We start from the raw sequence: 19518 nt of genomic DNA, 5'->3' as shown, positions 1-19518 counted from the left end.
TTTCACAGTCAGCAACCCAGGGTAAGCTGAGACATCACAGAGAATCACATTGGGATACCCACAAAACGTAAGGAACTTCAAAGCTGGACTGGGAAGCTGTGAGGTGTTTCTATTTTTATCCCTCAAACCATTCTCACCCCTTTCTGGCATTCACAAATGGCTGAGAAAGGCAGAAAAGCAGCTGGCCTATATTGCTGCAGTGAAGCGATGGAGATTATGCATGCCTACTCCCGAAAACCCACTTCAAGTTTCTTATCCAACATCTAATCCTTATCGGTTCTTTTTTTTCTTCTCATGCCTTTGAATTTATTCCAGATGTGAAAGGAAATGGAAATTAAATTGAAAATTTATGGGTTTGTCTAGTCAGAACTCGGAAGTACTTGAAATGTAATTGTGGTTGTCTCTGCAAGATCCAGTTTTCTATTTTGAAATGCTAAATGTTGGGAAAGCTAACTACTAACCTGAACCCAAATTCTAGCCATTGGGATCATCCAGTACTTAAATTGAAACTGGTAAACAGTAAAACTTAAAACATATAAAAGGAATTAATACCATTCAAAAAGACCCAAGAAGCAGTCCCCCACCCCCAAGAGCAGTAACAAACCTCACAGCTTTTCTCCCATCTGATGCTTCCCAAGAAAGGCTTTGTGGATCAAAACTACCCAAGAATACACGAAATGGCCCAAATCAGTCATGGAATGATGCACAACTCCTCCTCCAGATAAGCAGTATGGAAGGCACATGTTTGATACCATATCTGGAGACCATCGGGCAACCCCATCGGGGCTAGTCATCCTTTCCACTGGACGTCAGGTCCACCCCAAGGTGAGAGTGGTTCAGAGAAAATCCAGGTCATCTAGATACACAGATCTCTTTTACTACAACATACTCTCTTAAAAAGGAAAAGCAAAATAGGAATGTTAGATCAGTATTTTGTGAATGCTGCTATCCAACTGTTGGCTCTGACACATCAAAACTGTAGAAAGAATTTCCTCTATGTGGCTGGACCAAGAGGAAGGAGAGATGGAGAGAGAGAGAAACCGGTCTGAAACCATAAGAGAAGAAACCATAGGGAAAGCAAATACATAAAAGAATTTTCCCTCCCTCTCACTATCATTCTCCTTTCCCTCACCCTGCCTTATAAATACGCACACAGAGCTTTTAAAAATTAGCCAAGACGCTTTGGTGCTTATTACTGGATTCTCCTTACAGCCATTCAAATTATAAACAGGGCTATTGATGCTAAACCTGAAGTACTAAAATTATTACAAGTAATGCACGCCCAGCTCTGAGATTCTAAAGTTAATTTAAAACATCACCTTCAGAAACAAGATGCCTTGTCCTAATAGATCTATGGTGGCCATATTGTGAAGAAAGTTATCAATACTTTTGTAAATTTTGCATGCAAGTAAACTAAAATTATCATTATATTGATTCAGTAGCAACCACTCTAGTAAGACTAGTCTAAATGACCAATAAATTGAGAAGTCTACAAAACGGAATGGGAGAAATGTAACAAATGAGAATTTGGATGCTATCTGCCATCTCCTATTGTCCTATTTTAACTTGCTAAACTTCTTTTTAAACGGGAGGAATCAGTAGCATGTTTATTTTCCAGTCACCAAAGCATTAAGCAACATATTGCCAACCCTGCTTTGGCGACCGGCCACAGAGATGGAGCATCGCACCCTCCTGCAGGGCTTTGGCCTTGGCTCGGTGTCAAGGCTTGCTCTTCCATTCCAGAAAGTGCTCTGCTGGGCTTCAGCCCTATCCTCTCCTAATGTTTCTCTCTAGCAGCTCCAGAACAGTTTTCCCCTCAAGTACCTGGACAACGAAGCAGCTCAGTTCTGATCTATAAATATTTAATATTTTATTTCAGAGCTGGGCTTTCTCCAAAGCAGCATCTGCTGTCTTTGGGGGTTTACAGCTTGTGCATATGCATTTACGGGGACGTCAGCCTTCACATTTCTACAGAACCGAAGGTAAAGAATAAAGCAAATGTTCATGGATTTTTATATGTCTGCGAGACTAGAATTTTTCTGAGCTTTAAACCCTGCACAGTTCAATGAATGCCAGAGCTGAAAATTACCCAGCAAAATCTCTCTTCTGGGCTGCTCTTCATATATGAGGTTCAGTACTTTAATTGCGCTTCCACCGTGTACAGACCTATTGCTACGGCCTCTTTTTTCTCCCATTACACAGAATTAGGCGTTAGTCTTTGTCTTGGCACCAGGTCTTGCACCTCAGGTCCAGCAGGCTCTGGACAACCTTGTCAGGGGACAGCAGTGGGCTCTGCGCTGCTCTCCGGGAGGGGGGGAAAGGAAAGCAGGGTGGGGGAGAGAGCTAAGCTCACTTCAACAGCCCGTGATGCAGAGGGGGAGACATTTCCCAGGGCCAATACGCTGCTGGAATAAACAGCGTGGCTTAGCAGAGTTAATCACACACATTAACCCCACCGCTGGCTAACAGGGTGTGTAGGCTAGAGTAAAAGATGAGGTGCTTCTACCGGAGGTTGCATCCAGGACGGTTTCAGTCCAGACGTGCAGCTTGCAGCGACAGCCACAGAAATGCCACGCGAGAGATCTCCTGTTCGATCAAGCAGTTCAGTGTTGTCCTAAAAAAAGGACATTATTCAGTTTAACGTGTTACTGTAAAATAACACCCCTGGTTCACATGTACCTGTTAGTGCTTGAGCAGCTACAAGGCATACCAGTCCAATGTACAAAGCAGAGATGAAGTGAGAACATGATACTTAAGATACTATTTTAAAAAGTCATTTTCTAATTCTTCAGTAGAACTCACCTCAGTTTGGGTTCTCTGTGTGCCAGGCAAGAGACCTTTATAACCTCTATAAAGAATGTTAGCAGGCCAAACCAGGTGCATAACACATTGGGTAATGCTGGAAAGCTGAGATGTCCAACCTAGGAAACTTTATTTTGATTTGTATTCATTTACACACTACAATATTTCTAAAGATTAAATTAAAACTTACCTTTAGTCAACAAATCTAACCATGCCAACACTCTTTAAACTGTCCCTGGCTACATAAAAGCTGAGCTACCTGCGAAAACAGATACAATTGCTGCAACCTGCAAAAAGCTGATTTTTTCATGCTGCTGTATCTTCCATCTGCCAGCCTTATTTCTATGCTTAATTAAGCAACCTCAAGAGTTATCCAGAAATAGAAAGAGAAGCAGTTGAATTTAGGGATACTAAGGAATTTTTTACACCGTCCCGCTTTTTGCCTCCAAACTGTATTCAGGTGAGGAAAAAGTAAATAAGTAGAATATTTGTTTGAATTCTAGACATACCACACACTGTCAACTGCAATTACATTACTTCAAACTGCATTCATTTTCTGCTTTTAAATCTTCTATGGCAATGATTTTGTTGAAATACTTTGATTTTACTATATTATGCCAATACTACACTGTTAGAAATTTCAATCTTCTTACACAGAAAGAAGGGCAAAAATAGATTAACAACAAGCATAAGGAAATTTAAACTCTCAATGCCTCTGGTTTATGCTATTTTTCTGTGGGTTTTGTTTGGTTTTTTTTTTAAAGCATCTTTCTTTTAACAGCTCGATGCTGCCTCTTTAATGCAGTTTGAATTTTACAAGGCAGATAGCTGTCTCGAAGAGGGGAATACTAGAGCCGGCAGCCTGCAAGCGCTTCCCTCCCACTCCTCGTCCCAGGCCGCACGTGGCGGTCGCGGACCCCGATGCTCGGACACGGGAGACGCCGAGCGAGCGGCCGCCGGAGCGGTGGTCGGATGAACCCGAGGGCTGCCGCCCGGTTGGGCCCCTGTGGGTTTTCTGGGTGGCTTTGTCCACCCGAATGCCTTTTTCCCTGGACTTCTCTCTCCCGCAGAGATGGAAGGGATGGCGGCCGTGCCGTGGGGAGAGCCAGCCACCCACTGCAGGGCACGGAGCTCCGCTCCAGCATTCCCGAGCCCAGCCTGAGGATGCACGGGAGCGACAAAGACCTACAGCGCACAACGTCACCGTAACTCGGCAGATTAGGCAGCAATGAATTCCGCTTAACCGCTTCTCCAAAGATAAGTTCGGAAAAATTCAATAAAACTTGCGTTAAGCTAATTCCATGTTGCAGTACAAACAAAGTCTGGAACAGCCTAATCCTCTTACACCAGGGAGCGGGCTCCTAAAGTAGTTGTTTAATAAGATTAAATACTGCAGGTCATAAAAATTAATTTTTACAACTGTCACGGTTTAATAAACTACGTATCTACAGAGCAGGCCAAATTTCATCTCCGTGAGAGAGGCAAAGCCGAGCACGAGCCCTGCCCCAGCGCGCGCTGTGCAGCCCGCACGGAGCACAAGCCCTGATCTCGACTCAGGAAAGCCCCTTGTGTGAGTAACCGTGTAAATAAGATTTAAACTGCTCACATTGGACAATTTGCCAGACACTTGAACTTACCGGATTTTACGTGAACAGCAGTGTTCATTCCTACAGTGCTTATAAATCCCTCCTTCAGCGGAGCAGGGGGAAACTCCGCGCGGAAATCTGCCCTGGAGGCATCCCCCTGCTCAGAAAGCACACGTCTCGTTATTCTGCAAGGGAAAGGCAATCAGCTCCCTGATTTTATGTGCAAAACAGGAGTCTAATAGCTCTGCATACTTACACAGTTACAGCAATAAAGACGGTGTCTTAACTACCCTCACTTACATTCCTCCCATAATGTATCCTAGAGGGATCTGCCACTGGCACCTGCAGTTAGAAATTCAGAGCAGGTGCTATAAATACCTCTTTCCCTCCATGCCACAGTAAGATAAACTAGAGGAAAAAGGGTTTAATCTGGAAAAATACATGGCACACAGGAAGGTCAAGGCCTGCTAGAAACCGGGGCGGGGGGGGCATCACATTTTTGCTCATGTTATACACAGAGATAGTAAGAACAAAAACCTTTAAAGCTCAAAAAGCGCCAGTAAAGGGCAAAGCAGTGTATTAAAGGCTGGAATATGGTTGGGGAGGAAACAACAGTAGAAAACTGAGAAGGAAAACATGGCCAGTTGTGGGGAAAGCAAGACAGAAATAAGCTGTGTAGAGGTTGGGGTACGGCACACTGGAGTTCTCCTCCCAGGGAATCCGGACTAAAAAAATTAAATCTGTCAGAAGTAAGAGAGAAACTGAGACTTGCAGAAGTGTTTCAGGAAAGCAAAACACTTTTAAAAATCAGGAAAAAAAAAAAAATCTACTTTGGGTCACAGAATTCAGTAATTTAGCAGTTTAATAAACTCAGCTAGAATGAGGAAGATCCAGTTTTATGTCCCTGCTCTAAAGTAAGAGTCACATCTGTTTTGCATCCCTTAATCAGTAATAACAGGTCATAATTTTGACCAGAAACTATTCTGAAGCTTGAACGTTTTAACGCAATCAGTGCTGCACCACAACCAACATGCTTTCATGAGAAGTTGCAGTGTAGATGTATCTGAGTATTTTGACCATGCACACCCCCTCCAGAAAACAACCTGTTCCTCGGAAAGCTCCAAACCAGGCTTCATACCAAGACACAAAAAAAAAAAAAAAAAAAAAAACCCAAAAAAACCAAAAACAAAAACCAGCCGTCTGTGCTTTCCGCCTGCTGCATGGGCGAGCAGGGCAGGTGGTGAAACATGCTGTAAAGGTATCACAGCACGGAATCTTAAAAGTTACCAACGCTAAATTGCCCTAAGGGACTGGACCAGGGATGGAGAAGGACTAGTTGACGGCGTGGGGAAACTGTGATTACTGCAGAGATGTGGCCGGGAGGGGGGGGAGGTGCAATGTCCCTCCGGTGCCTCCCCGGGGGTGAGGAGGTGGCTTTTGGGTCCTCCAGGATGGAGGCATGCAGGTTCCCCATCTGCTCGTTGAGATCCCAACAGCTCCAATGCTCCCACATCGTGTGGAAAGGCCATTGGTAAGGTATTCTGGATATACGGGAGCAGGCACAGTGCTGAAACCTCTCTTTTTAAAGAGAACATTCACTTAAAATTGTTTTTAAAATTATTTAACAAATTATTTTCAGGTGTACAGCTCCTGAGCTTGCTCCCATTTGCATTTGTTTCACCAGGAAATCCAGGAAAAACTTGGATTTCATGAGGCCTTTCCCGTTTTTTTCCCAAGCCCTGCTTAAACTTTTTATCACCTGTCCCTGACTTACAAATTTTACTCCTGAAAGCTGAGGAGACAGATAGGTACCAGGGAAGAAAGGATAAGGACACACTTCAGCACTCTTCTTGCTTGCGAAAACTTCAGATAGTTTGTCAAACTCTTTGAATTCAGAACGAACAAAACTGTTTCTTACATTTAAAAAAGGGAAGAAATCTGAAAAAAAAAAAAACCAAACAAAACAACCACCTGCCTGTAATGCTGTTTGTTTGCAGATGCAGGGATTTTTCTGAATAGTCTGAAAAGTTTTCCCCACCTACGGTTACTGAGCAGCCTGGCACTGTCGAGTGCCGTTGGCTGGGGGAATCAGCAGCCGCACAACCGGCAGTATTCTGGGTGATGTTTTGTTCCATTTCTTACCACTGACATTCTTTGAAGCAATATTTCAACAAAAGAAAAAATACTTATATCACCTCAGGGAAAAGCAAGCCTACAGTGAAATAAATATCTCTTTTGTATCAAAGCAATTCACAATTCCTTTGATAAATCTTATCACTGTGGAGCTTTTCTGCATTGAAACAACCCCATGAAGGGCTGAAAGAATCATCTAAATGCATCTGAACAATTCTGTTTATTTTGTATTCAACGGTGCATCACACAAGCCATCGTAGCATTTCCATTAGTCTTTAAAAATAGTATTAAAGGATGTTTCAGTCTATTTAAATTATGTCTATTTTCATTTAAATTAGTTGCTAAATAACAAGTCCTATACCATCATTATGCTGTAGTATGTAACTGCTAGAAATACACTTCAAACAAAACAAATTAAGGAACCTGGAAATTGCTACAGCAGAGCAAGGACATATTTTTGGGCAAAAATAAACAGCGAACAATGGCAAGTCATCAAAAATGTGATAATAAACCAGCCCATATTTAGTGTGCAAAAGGAATGGTACATATGGAATACCTCGTTTTACTTTTATGAGGTTTTTACTTATAAAACAATGCATAAAATTTGCAGTTTCCTTACTTAACTGGAAAAGGACTAATTGCCTTTTCGGTGGCCTATTTTATCATACCCGGCAGTTCTCCGTGAGTTTTGAGCCATCTCGGAGCGAGACAGCTGGAGCACTTCCCATAGCACCATCCATCACCCTGGCAGGGCTGCCATTCCCAGCAGAAACCGGGGCTTCACTGCTGGCTCTGCCCCCCCACCTGCAAAACCAGGACTCAAATTAACGCAACGGTGGGTTTTATCCGGAGCTTCAATGACAAGCGCAAGGACAGGACGGACAGCTCTCCTAGACGGTGCATCCTCATTAGGGGCAACCCTGAAGACGCAGGATTTACAGCAACCCGAACGGAATCAAATGGCAATTTGCTACTGAATTATGTTATTTCTCAAGGAAGACATTGAAGCGGCGTAGCTGTGCCAGGAGCCTGGGGGGAGCAAATTTTGGGGTACTTAATAATAAGGATGAGACCACCTAAGCAGTCACCCATCTAGGAAACCCCCAGGAACAGCAAAACCTTTTGTTTTCCCCGGAGGTGCTGTGGACTGACAACAGGAGGTTTCTGAGGTCTCTTCCTCACGGTGCCAGGACTGAGCAGCATTGGACCCCCGTCCCTGCATCGGACCCCCGTCCCAGCTCCAGCTGGGAGAATTCAGAGCTGCCACCTCCTGCCCTCGGCGCAGCCTCAGGCGAGCAAGGGGGGCTATAACAAGTGCAAAAGAATATTTACATTGAGCCTGGCACTTACAGTTTACCTCCTGTGCTGTCATCATACATTTTTTTCCCCAGTGTACAAAAAGTGTCAGGATTGACCTCCATAGAAATAAACTCTCAGAGGAACAAAACATGACCCTGTTGACTTATCAAAGTCTTCCTTAAACTAAAACCAATCCTTATATTGCACATTATGAAATTACACCTTATCAAACTACATCAAACCAGTGTTAGAGAAGAAATGCGTCGTGTAAGATACAGTGAATCAAGTAACTGGACTGAAAAATGCATGTACAAATGTGTCCAGAAATTTAAAAGTTTCCAGAGCAAGTTGGGTGCCACCTCCTCCAAGCAATGCCTTAAGACCATTACTCTGTTAGCTACTACTAATGTTTTGAGTTTTAATCACTGCCAAAATAATTTAGATCCCCATAGTTTACAGCAAGTTAAGGCTAGGATCTTAATTAGCCATGTGCTAAGCGTTGCTTGGATATGGTTTATTATTTCCCAAACAGGATGTAGAATATTTTATTTTTGTATCTACCGGTCTTGATCGTACACAGTCATTTGCATTCTCAAAAAGCCAAACTGGTCTGCCTTCTAACTCATATAAACCCAGAAAAAGCATCCCCCTACTCCCTCTGTCTTGGGAACTGAATTTTCACAGTACACTAAACATCTTATTAGATTTTCTTTTTTTTCTTTTTTTTTTTTTTTTAAATAAAGTTCAGTTTTAACATGCCAAGGCACATTAGTGAAGACAAAGAAAAAATGTCACAAAGTAACATTGAGTGTAAACATATCCACATACTGTCATAATAAATATGAATATATGAAATGAGAACCGGGATCAAAGCGCATGTGCGTATTTTGACTGAACATAATTTTAAAAAAATAACTCACAGCCTTCTTTCTGAAGTGACTGACTATAAACCACCTCCTCTCCTGGTGCGTGCTCTCTCCTTCCATCAGCAGGTTATTTAGGCTCACGCCGCAGCGTGAGGATGTAAGCTCACACCCGCGAGGTCCCCGGGAGATCAAATATTTTCTCTGCGCCACAAGCGGAAAAGGACTCTGTCCTGTGTCCCGATAGTGATAACATACACAGAGCTACCATGCTTTACAGGCAATAGGAAGAAACTCCTGGTCAGTTTGCAACTCCTGGTTAAATAGAAAAATGTAACCCTAAGTTTGGAATGTTTTCTAAAACTGGAAAGGTTTTGGTCTTTCCATTGATACATTTCCAAAGGAATAAATATATCCTCTGTAAACAGAACATCTAGCAAGTTTTCTCAATATAGGAAATTTGCATATATATTTACCCTCTAGAAGATTCCTAGCTTCAACTAAATATAGGGAAATAATTTAGTGTATACATTTGATACTCAAGCCATGCGACAAATCATATGCGCTTAATTCAACACTGCTATTAAAAAAAAAGAACTACATGATTAATCAAGAATGCATGTAACCTTTCTCTAAGCAACACAGAAAAAAGTTAGTGTGAAATATGTGACAATCCCCTAAAAATATAACTAAAGGGTAACTGGTAAGGTGTGCTGTAAAAACACAATCGGCACTAAGGAAACAAAAAACTGACAAACCAGAAGAAAAAATTGTTTTGGAGTCACGCTCAGTAATAGCTGATGTATGCTCACAATAAAATGAGGTGTATAATGCAAACCTCCCTGAAATAAAAGACAGTGTAATTTCAACAGTATACCAGCACAGCAGGTCTAAGAGTTAGAAAATTCGTGGGCTGACAAAAAAATACATAAAGGTTTTTTAAACCTAAAATCATACAAAAACTCAAAATTAATACTCCGATATCTTCCATTGCATTTATGTAATTGCGACAGAGAAAGTAAAAACAAGACAATTCCATTCTTTGGATTTGCTTTCACTTAACATTAAAAAATGACAAAAGTTCTTGGAAAGCGTGCAGCCACCCTGGGTGCAACGTGAGGGAAAAGGCAGCCAGCGTTGTACTCGGGACTCAAACCAGGGGTAAGTACCGATGCTTCTGAAGAGCGAGGAACCTCTTTTATGGTGTCGGTTCCTTCAAAATGTAAAAAAGATCATGCTTATCATTCTCTTTCTGAAAAGACAGCCCAGCTCTAAGCCTTGGGAAGAGCAGGCTTATTACAAAAGAATTAGCTCGGTATTCTCAGGACAACAGGGAAATAGTTAAAATGGAAAGATGAGCTGCATGACAGAGTATTGCAGGGGACTCTGGAAATCTACTTGTGACTCGGCACGTAACCGATACCCGGGGTGACCAAAGAATCGGACTAATTAGCACCGTTCTTTAGCCACAGCAACCACCGCCCCGAGATCAGCTTGGACAGTGCCTGGAGCAGGGGAAGAGCCGCCCACGTGCCAGGACCCAGCTGAAGGCAACGCTGGGGCTGGAGCCAGCCGATGAAGACGGGATGGAAAGGAAGGGCGGCCGCTTCCAGCCTTACGCTGGTCTGACTGCAGTCAGCGGGTTGCTTCGTTGTCAGATAAAATAATCTTCCACATCTTCGGTTTGACACAGAGATGACTATCAGCATCAATCGCTGGCTCCGGTCAAGCCACTGAGTTATTGATACCCATAGATTTTGAGGGAAAGAATAACTGGGAATGGGAGCACTGCAGGAGATGCCCTGAAGTTAGAAAGTGGTGAGAAACAGGTGCCTCCTGCAGAAGACATGAAGATCTCGTGACCCATTCAGAGGGAATCTGCAGCCTGCGGAGTCCACGAGCTCACGCCACAGCGACAAGGATGCTGCTGGAGGGAGCGACCCTCACTGCCATGCAGGGGCACGGCAGAAGTGGTTCTCCTTCTCTGAAAAAGGAGTCTCTGCAGCCTCCCAGATATCAGGGAATAAAAAGTTAATGTCATCTGAGAATGCACAAGGGTTTCTTAGCTGTAAGAGGTATTCTGCTAAAAAAAATACCTCCTCTATCAACGTACCTGTTGAGGCCACACACTGCAATGGACTTTGACCTCCGCTGACAGCTTGAGCTTCATCATCTGCTGAGGTACGAGATGGAGCTGAATCAGGTTTGGGAGGATTTTTTTTTTTTTTTTGACAGATCTGAACTTAGTCCAATCAGTTATGGAAGCTTAGATAGATAGATATATAGATATATACACACACACACACATATATATATATATATATGGATTCTTGCAGAAACCTCAGAAGTTTTTGTTTCTCCAAGATAACCTGGAACCAAGTGCAGGTTTTCCCCACACAAAGTCCTGAAGGCTTTTATCAGCAGTTTGGTGCTGTCCCTGCATGCAGCTGTAAAATAAAGAAATAATGTAATATTCAGAACATAAACTACTAAAAAAAAAAAATCAGACTTTGAATCTACATTTAGAAAATTAAATAGTTTGTCTGATCTTCAAAAGTCCCAAACGGTGAATAATTTCTGTCAATTTACATGCATCTTTTGTAGAAGGGGAGAACTAAAACATTCATATATATTGGTAAAATGAAATACAGATTTACTTCAAAAGATCTGTACTACAGCAGGGTTTGAGGTGAGCACTTTAAGATAATTATTGCATTTGCTTTTACAATTTCACGGCAAGCTCAGGGACCTTGTGTATTTAAAGCCTGAGCTGGTACATTTAATTTATGAAAACTGTCCTGCTATCAGGGTTATGCAGCTTCTGGACACTTCTCCAGCAAATCCGGGGGTCAGCAGCAGAGCCTTGGTCTGAGCATCCCACTGCCCCTGCCTGACTGCTGGGGACCAGAGCCTGGCGCTACAGAAAGCGTGACCGGGCAGGGCTGTGAAAAGCAGCGCTCAAGAATCATTCTGACACCATCTTCCCATGAGATTTTGCCAGCAAGCTTCCCATGCAATTAATACAAGGTCCTACAATGTCAAGACCTTTTTAAAAAGATGGCAAAAACACTTAATTAAAAAACTGGGATCTCTATTCGGTTCAGAAGGGCGGTTCTGTTTAGTTTTGCATTAACAGCGTTGGGGGGCTCCGAGGGGTCGTTTCCATCGGAAAACTCCCATGAAAAGGTCACACACATTACCAGTTTCCAGCATCACAGGCACTCTCCCAGCGTAAATATTGACCCTGCTAGGGCAAATAAATAAGTTAATAACATGACTAGGTATCATTAGGCCAAACACTAACAGCAGCACCACCTCTTCCCTCCTCCTTTATCACCATCCCAAAAAATACTACGTTACCAGCAGAACTTACTGACAAAAAGTGTAGGGGCTTTATAAAATAACTTAGTAAACCCAAAACCCCACGTAGGAGCACTGGGTGAGAGGCAGAGACTGTGCTGGGCTGCATCGCCAGGACAGAGCGATGTCCCCGGTCCCCAAGGCACGTCTCAGGGACCCCCCTCTGCCGCGCAGCCCCGCGGTCCCCAGTGTTTGCCAACCCCGCAGGATACCACCCCGATGCTGACCAGCATCGTCAAAATCGTTCGCTGCATCTGTCCTGTTATTCGTGTCTGTTGTCACTTTTGCTTTTTAACCAGGACAGGGAGGGTTTCTTGGGTTTCTCCCAGTACCTGGGAACCTGGAGTCTTAATTTGTGGCAGAGCTATGAGGGGCTTTGACACAATTAAATAAAGGTTTAGGGTCACAGCATTTAAATCAGATATCCCATTTCTGAGAAACTAGAATCAGCAGAGTAAATTATACAAAGTTTAGAATCTGGATTTGAAAGTTAAAGTTTGAGCTACTGATTGTTCATGTGACTGTGAAATAATAATTACTGCAATACAGGAAATAACCAGGTACTTACATTAGTATCAAAATCCAAATTAAATGCATAGATGCAAGGATAGGCTCCAAATTAAAAAAAAAAAAAAAAAAAAAAAAAGTCGTCGTCGTCAGGCAGAAATGCAACGTCTCACTTTTCACATTTCCAAGCCAAAAGGTATCAAGAATACCCAAAATGTAGTTCTGCTGCCCAAGGTTACATATTTAGTGCTCTATGCCCTCACAAACCCATACCCAGAAGTGGTTGGGGAATGGGTCTTTTCCCACTTTTTCTCCATTCCATAATTTTATCTCCTTGATCTCATTTCTTTTCCTGATTCCCCAGATGCTAATGATGCTCCTGATTACTCAAGGTGTTCTACATCTTCACCAAAACTACAAAAATGGCTTTTTGCCACATGCAGATGTGTGATACAAATCATGGTATTCTTTAAACATAAAGGATCTGCAATTTGTCCTTTACTCATAAGTTAAAATTCTCATGTAGACATAAACTTCACTATGTGGACCCAATACCCTTGTTTAGATCCCTATCTCTTAACTTATGAAGTCCATAAGTTAAGACTTATGCTTAATGCTTTTAGTCCATTTTTAGATTAAGAAATCAGGCAATTCACCAAGGAAGTTTCTTAACAATTCTGTGCCACGTTTAACTGTACTTTGCAATATTTAAGCAAACATTGAAAAATGTATGAAAAGTAATAAAATCCATAGATGAAAACTGTCAGAAATTCTACTGCTTAAGCAAAAAAAAGATGATAATTCTATACCTAAGGCATAATTTCAATTACAATAAAACAAAGTTAATATAAAACCAAAAAACAGCAGTGTTACTGTACTTATTTGTATATCAACTATCACAAAAAATGCTGCCTGCTTCCAGTCCAGCTCTGGAACAGAGTCAGCATTCAAATGCTAACCCGCTAACCCTATCACTGGGAAGAAATTTAATAGAAAAATTGAATCTCTAAAAGCATTAACATTATGAAACAAAAAGCAGGAAGTTTAAAGTCAGCGCTCACTGAGCTGCTAGCTAACTGCTTTACTCATTATTTCATGGAAAAGAAAAACCAATGTCTTGTCTTACCTAAACAATGCTGTAAAGTCAGCAGCAATCAGTCATATCTTGATCGAGTCAAACATTTGAGCATATGCTTGCTTGCTCCACGTAAAAAAGACTTTCTTCTTATATTAATTAGTGAACCAGAGTCTCTGTGTTTGCCTGGAAATGGCTTGATTTTGATAAGAATCTTGCTTATCTTTGCCACAAATATTTTGCAAGGCTCTTCAAGGAGTATCACAGGGACTATGCTAAGACCAAAAATTAAATTATTACAAGAAAGGTCATTTTTAACAGATCATCTGTTAAGCAAGAACACAGGCATCAAAAATTTGGGGGTTTGATTGTTAGCATTGCTGTTTGCTTGACTATTTTCTGAGCTTACCAGCTTTCTTCTATATTCACGTAAAATTCAAGACAGATGCATTCCCTTTAAAAGCTTGTATGCACACAGAAACTTATTTGCATAGAAATCCCTGATTCTAGTTATTCTTTATTATTTCTCTAACAAGTTAAAAAGAATAGCTCCACTGGGGAGATGGGGGTGGAGCAGATCAAGCATGCTGCACCAATGTGGTAGATACCCTCTCCAGAACAATACAGCTTACCATTTTCATCTTCTTTTAAGTCGTTTCCTTCAATATCAGTTTTTTGTGTTGAGAGAATACGATCCCCTTCCTCCACACCAAAGCGATGGCCTCCACGATGGGAGAGGGGATGAGCAGAGCTGATATGGTGAGGATCTCTCTGGGAGTCCCAAGCAATCAGTGCCCCTTACAACCCTGATCTTTCCACTCACCTCTAGCAGAAATCCCTTAAAAAAAAAAGTATTAGCTTCGCATCAACCACAGTCACGCAAATAAACAGAGGGCCTACAGTATCAGTGTCCCCACGTACATGCAAAATATACATACTTTACTTATCTTCTAATGATCGGTTAAAAAAAATACTCTGCAAAATAAGGGAAAGTGCAAAAGCTGTAAGACTTCCTCTGAACAAGAAATGTGCTTAAAATTAAGTCAATGTAGTGAGATAAATAGTTTGTAAGATGGAAAATAATTCTAAGTGTTACAATAACTCTCCACAGGGCAACCTCAGTATAACTCAGGATATGAGTACTGTTATGCAGCAATAAAATGTACACTGCATAATCCTTCAGAGACTTGCAAAGACCCAACAAGAAAAAGGAAAATTGTGATTAGTTCTTTCCCTAAGCAGTTCAACCTATAAGAAAACTAAAACCGCATAGCCTAGATAAAGAATGGAAATGCACAGCAGAAATCAGGAAAATAGACCCAAAACCTCATCAGCCTGTTGTTAATAATCACAGAAAACAAGCAAGCTACTTTGGAAATTCAATTTGCCGTTTAGTTTCTGTATGTACACACTGGAATAGCAGGGAGAAAGCAAATATTCTGGCACATGTTGAGACAAGCAGGATTTCCTAGTGCTGTGAGCGCATTCCCAGAAGTATACTACCATTTGTCATAATTTTATTAAGCGGTGGAAGAGCCACTGCCGCTCGTTAGGCTCACGCCGCGCTGTTTCACAGCGCAGCGTGCCAGTCTGGAGAGGCAGTTAGGGAAAGTCTCAGTCCACCTGAACAATTAAAATAAACGCAGTCATCACCTCTATTCCTTACAGCATTTGAACAGCGTTACCTCCTAGGGCGAACCCAGCACACACCAAATTGCGTCTTACAAAAATCTTTTCCTTTTTTATTTTTAAATAAGAAGAGTCTTTACAGAGACCAACAGTAGAGGAAAAAATACCAAGATAGGGGTCAAATATCCATCTGGCCTGAATTTGTGTAACTATTTTGATTTCATCTGATGCCTATGGATGCAGGCCAGCTGAGGATCTGACCTTTCAGCCATCAGCTGCCAACGGACATCCTACGTGAAACGGCGTTTCGTCACGGGGTCTCCAGAGACGGCGGTCAGCGCAGACTTCCCGAGCCCCAGGCTTCCTCTGGGGCTGAAGGAGCTCTGTATAAATCAACTAAGTGGGTAAGGAGGGAGGAAGAGTTTGGATTTAAGTTTTGGAAACCAGGGGCAGGATGCATCCCAGTCACATCAGGGTCATGCATCAGAGACACCCGAGAAGACCATGGTAATGGTATACTGGAAACACAAAGGAGGGCAGTTGTTCAGGGTCTCCGCAGGCAGTTTAACCACTGAATATATTGTGTTTTCACTCCTAACACACTCTGCCTATAGCCACCTTGACAGGTATCTCATTAAATATATTTAGATTTAAATCATTTGTTTGACTCAATAAGCACATCAGGTGCACTCTGGCAAAAGCTGCAGATGTTTCTAAACAAAGCTTTAAAGAAACAAAATTTTCTCAAAGGTAAAAATTTAAGAGCTAAGGAGTTGAGAAACCAGGGCTTTATATTAGGGGCAAAAGACAAAAAATGTCTTCAAATATTATAGCCTGAATATCCTTTAAAGTCAATATTAAATTACTACATAACTAAATAAAACACCTGCAAATTATTCTTATTCTAAGCTGGTTCAGTTTACGTTGACACATAGTAGAAGGTTGAAACCAGAATGGTCTATACAATCACAAAGAAACGGTTTTTAAAAAAATCATAGTCTGGTATTTGCATCATCACATTGAGGTACTTCTCTTCTGATAAGCCTTTTAATTTCTCAGCTTTTCAAATTCTATCTCTGCGCATTTCTTCTAAACCTTGAAAGACAACAATTAAAATCCACTCATGAAAACAAACAGAAAAGGTCAGGGACAAGGAATTTGTGCAGACTGTCAGAGAGCAGGTGAGGAGACATCTTGATAGGACACTTCATTTTCACTAAATAATACATCCAGTTCTTGAGTTTGGTATAAATGAAATGGTGTTGAACTCAAAGTCTGGAGGTAAGTGGTTTGTTGGGGGTTTTTGTTGTTGTTTTTCTTTTATTACATAGTCATCCCTTTATGCAATACTTATTATTTCTTTGCCATTAAAAGGCAGATTTAGGCTGGTTTGCTGCCATGCCAGGACTGTGTCTGAGAAGCACAGAGCATGACTGAACAGAAAACCAGAGAGGAAAACCCAGGAAAAGTCACCAGGAAAACCAGCACTGACCTCCCACGTCGGTGGTCATTTTTGATCTGTTCTCCCTGGGCATCGTTTTGGGATGAAATTCCTGCAGAGCAGAGGAGCACACAACTGGTCTCTCTTCAAACCCAGCACCGCACCATCACCTTCATCGCCACAAACATCATGTCACAGTGTCGATATCCAGGTGGCTCTGACCGGGTGAAGGTCCGTGGCAGACAGACACATGGTCTCCCATGAGCACACTCCAGAAGCAGCAGAAAGAGCCCCCACACCTGGCTGGTCAGGATGAAAAAACAGACCTTAGCCTCCAGAAAGAGACAGAAACCAGCTTCGGCAGCCTTTTGCCTAGGAAACACCATTCCATTAGCAGTTCTTACTTAAAAAGGGGATCTAGCAGATCTTGGTTACAAATCAAAATCAAATTATGAAGTTTGGAAAAGACCTCCAAGATCATCAAGTCCAACCATCAACCCAACACAACCATGCCCACTAAACCGTCTCCTGAAGCGCCACGTCTACGTGTTTTTTGACTACTCTATTACTAACGCAGAAGAAAGTCAAAGATGTGGGTACATACAAGCCATTCCTGGTCTCAACTATTTTCTTTGCAAGTGCCAAACAAACTCCTGTGCAGAGCAGAAGCTGAAGGAGCCAACCTTGACGGGGCACTGGGCTCCAAGGCACACCACCGCACCGGCTGCTGCAAAAACTGGCCTTTAAGTAGGCAAGGGTTAACTATCCCCTGCCCTTCCTGAAGCAATATAAAATAAATGCACATGTTAGTGCTGAAATAAGTGATGTTGTCTTCATAGTTATACTTCCAGGAGAGGCGTAATATGTAATATTTTGCCACAGCTATTGTGACCCAGAAAACTAAATATAAATCACGGTATCAGAAATCAGCACACGAAAACAGCGGCTCAGTGGACAGGTATACGGCAAATCTACTTCTTAGAGCAAGGTTAAAATAAATCCTGTATTTTCCAGTGATGCAATACATTATACTGACAAGATAGCTGAAAATACCATAAATAAAATGGATTTTATCATCTCATATCAGTCTCTTGTGGATAATATTGTTTATTTCAAGAATACCTCCTCCAGCATCAAATATAATTCAGCAGTAAAATGGACTTTAGTTGCTCAAACTGAACAACAGAGCAGGGAGATGCTACACTGCACTTTTACTAATGAATTAATAGATCCATAGGCTCTCTGTACTTTAAGGAGCAGCAGCTCACAGCCCAGTCCCCATCTCAGTCCCCCATATAATAAACTGTGACAGCAGAACAACAGATGCTATTTCTTTAATGCATGTAGCCTTTCATTTTCAAAGAAGAATAAAAAGAAATCATTTTGTTTATCTTTTCAACAGAAATTGCTTATTTTCTAACTCCAGAAATCTGAATATTCATTGCTATTGTTTGCAATAGGGGTTTAGCCTCAACTACATTCCAATTTATAAAATAAAATTTAAACTTCTGCTAAATTGCAGACTCGAATGGATACTTTGCTTTTAATTACTTTCAAAACTGTTAAATATCTGACAATAAGGGATGCATTCTTCAGCTGTGTGATACATTTATTTACTCTGCTGTGCTTTTGGAACTCACTGAATGTTTATAATTAGGTTGTGTAACCATGCGAACCTTCAGCTGGTGTTTGCTGTTTTTAAAGCAGTTTTGTTCTGCATTTTGAAGGAAGGAAAAGCTACGATGCACCATGAAAATTATGCAGTAGTCTTTAATCTATACTTCCAGTGCAGAAAAAAAGCCTACTTAATTATAATTGTGATATTTTAAATGCTGCTTAGGTGCAGAGCAGAGCGACTTTTCCTGTTGCAATGCAAATGCAGGCAGCGACATTCAATCGTTTCCAAAGCCATTGCCAGAGGTCCCCTGTCCCAGTCCCACACCAGCACCAGCTCTCACCGGCAGCGCTTCCAAGTGGGACGTTCTGCTCCAAAACACGAACTGCTGGAGAGGGCCCTCGGACACGGCAGGCTTTAGGGGACTGCTTATGCATTTACATGCGATGGGCAAGGCCTGATCCGAACACGTATCTCTAAGTGCTTTGGCAGCAGCTATATTGCATTAAATAGACTCGTGCATGCCTCCTCCAAGGGCACCCAAACCACGCAGGTGCCCAACAGCCTTCAGGTCTTCTGGAACTGCTACGAGACCCAGTGGTTGGGGAAAGTCTTCCCCTGGGGACACGAGCAGGACCAGCCACCTGAAGCGGAGTCTTTCCAAGCCGTCGACTTCTCGGGCTGAGCCCGGATGACGGCAATGGCAAACGTGCCAGCCCCGAGCCCTGCGTCACAGCACGGGGACCAGCCGCTCTGTGCTCCCATCTGCTGAGGTCCCGCCAGGTACAGCGCATCTCGGCCGCTTCACAAACCTCTGCTGCTCTCTGAGCCCTGAAGGACAAGGCGATTTCAAACACTAAGGTGGTTCTTGGCTGGTGCCACGCTTGGCAGTGACATTAATGCTTGCTATGGAGACAGCCCTCGGGGATCAACCTAACGCTAGCTTCTGTGGAGCTCCTGAAGTCAGAGTATTTTAAAATAGACAATTTCTTTTCAACTAGGTAATTTATAATCCAGAATTAAAGGTGGGGGGTTTTTTCATTATTTCATGAAACCATGATTTTTAAATTGGTTTTGGTGCTTTCTGCACTAAGAAATTAACATTTGGTGTCAGGTTTAACCATCTGTTAACACACATGTGATTTCAAAATTCTCCCTCATGTCATCCATAAACAGAGTCTCCACCCCATACGTGATTAAGTTATCTC

The sequence above is a fragment of the Haliaeetus leucocephalus genome, unplaced genomic scaffold, assembly GCF_000737465.1.
Source record: "Haliaeetus leucocephalus isolate CR32 unplaced genomic scaffold, Haliaeetus_leucocephalus-4.0 Scaffold830, whole genome shotgun sequence".
NCBI classification, from domain to species: domain Eukaryota; kingdom Metazoa; phylum Chordata; class Aves; order Accipitriformes; family Accipitridae; genus Haliaeetus; species Haliaeetus leucocephalus.
Note: the sequence above shows the minus strand (reverse complement) of the source record.